Source organism: Octopus bimaculoides, chromosome 7 (assembly GCF_001194135.2).
Source record: "Octopus bimaculoides isolate UCB-OBI-ISO-001 chromosome 7, ASM119413v2, whole genome shotgun sequence".
Classification (NCBI taxonomy): Eukaryota; Metazoa; Mollusca; class Cephalopoda; order Octopoda; family Octopodidae; genus Octopus; species Octopus bimaculoides.
The window spans coordinates 23,964,715-23,966,962 of record NC_068987.1 but is presented as its reverse complement, the minus strand read 5'-3'; positions in this window follow the sequence as shown (position 1 = coordinate 23,966,962).

The window sequence follows — 2,248 nt, the reverse complement described above, 5'->3', positions numbered from 1 at the left end:
GCCAAGACATAGAAGACTGTGGATAATAAGAATCAAAGGAAAAGGAGGAAGGCAAGTCATACAGATTTAAACCCCCAACCCACACCTTCTCAACCCCACCCTCCCCTTCCCTCTCCCCTCCAACAAAAACAAAAAAAGGAAATGCTAGCACAAGAACCCCCAAATTTCCCCTCCCCTGGCTATAGGAAAAAGTTGCTTTGTGTGCATGATAGATAACTCAAATAGTGAACAGATTGGAGAAACAATGAAATGGAAAGACACAGTGCTTGTTAAAACAGATGTGGATAATGTGAAGGGGGTGCATATATGCTTGTTGGGTTCAGAGAAACAGAAGGCAAAAATAGAAAGGCATAAATATGGGTTCACTTCTGGAAAGAATGAGGTTTCAAAAAGGAAGAAAGATATAAATGAAACTACTTGGAGGTGGGACTGAGTAGCTTTGTTGCATTGTTTTCATTTGTCATTTCATGTTTCTCATATGTTGTCCTATTTCTTTTTACCTGTTTTGTGTCCCTACATGTAATGTATTGTCCCCTCTATGTTTGCCCCTTGTGGGTAATAAAAAGATGAGAACGTTGGTGTTGCCTTGGCAGAGTTTTGCGCTCTCTGAGTGCTCTTGTTTACTATTGTAGAAAGCAATTAATGATAGGATATTATAATTCATAAGTCTTCCCTCCTGAGTGAAAAGTAGTCGTGCATTCAAAACGTATAATCCTTTACATAAAAAGGGGTCTTAATTCGTTCTGATCTCAATTTTCTCGTCTTTTTGTCCTTGAATAGTTGGCGTTTTGTTACCCCTATTGTCCTCGTTCAGGTATTCTTTGCCAGTTTTGTTACCCGTATTATTCTTGTTCAGGCACTCTTTGCCAGTTGCTAATCTGCTCATGTTTTCAGGTGCCGGACTGTGAGCTCCGTTTCTTTGATTCATTATTTCTATTAGTGTACTGTCGAGGTCGGTTCCTTGATGATTTATTATTTGTGCCACTGAGCATTGATCGGTGATAATATTGCAGTGTGGGGAAACATATTAAGTGGTGCCAGTTGCGACAGCATTCTACAATTGCGCAGGCTTCTCAACGATGGATTGGTGTTCTTCTGTTTTTTAAAGGGACCTTGAATAAAAGGCCACTGGCCTTCCTTGTTGTGATATCGTCCCTCCCAGCATTAGGTGTTTCGATGGTAAGCAGTGTCTCAGGTTGTGGAACGGCAAATATGGCATTTACCAGTGCTATCTTTAGCGATGCAATTGCTGTTTTTTCTTCTGGTAGTCCTGCTTTGTTGATATTCTCTCTGGCTCTTGTAAGTGGAATGGTGAATAAAAGGCCACTGGCCTTCCTTATTGTGATATTGTCCCTCCCAACGTTAGGGCGGAAGTATCTGTTTCGATGGTAAACAGTGTTTCAGGTTGTGGAATGGCAAGTATGGCATTTACCAATGCTATCTTTAGCTTCTTCTGGCAGTCCTGCTTTGTTGATATTCTTTCTGGCTCTTGTAAGTGGTGAATCTGGAACACTTTGGTATCCACTTTGCATAACATGCAAAAATGTCTATTATACGATTTAGTTCTCTCAATATTCTTGGTTCTGGCATATTTAGTAGAGCTTGATACCTTTTAGGGTTAGGTTTTATTGTTGAATTACCAATAATATGTCCAAGGAAGCTGATTTACTTCTGAGAGAACTGACTCTTGTTCTTATTGTATCCAGACTGTAAAGTGGTTGGTGTTTTCAAGGGCATCCAGCTGTAAAAACTTTGCCAAAACCCACCTTGTCGGTGCTTGTGCCACGTAAAAAGCACTAACTCCATTTTGCTGAGTGATTGGTGTTACGAAGGAGGTCCAGTTGTAAAAATCCTGCCAAAACAGTTACAGAAGTCTGGTGCAGGCTGCTGCCTGGTTGGCTCTTGTCAAACCATTCCACCCATGCCAGCATGGAAGGCAGATGTTAAACGATGACACACACACACACACACATATATATGCATATGTGTGTGTGCATGTATATATATATATATATATATATGTGTGTGTGTGTGTGTTTGTATATATGTATAGGCTGCAAAGAAAGAGGTATGGAGACGCCACTATGAAAGGTTGCTCAATAAAGAGAATGAATGGGAGAAAGAGAGTCTGCCGAATGTCGACCCAACAGAGGGACCAGCGATTCGAGTTGACAGTACCATGGTAGATAAAGCTATTAAGAGTATGAAGACAGGGAAAGCCCCTGGCCCTTCAGGAATCACTGCAGAG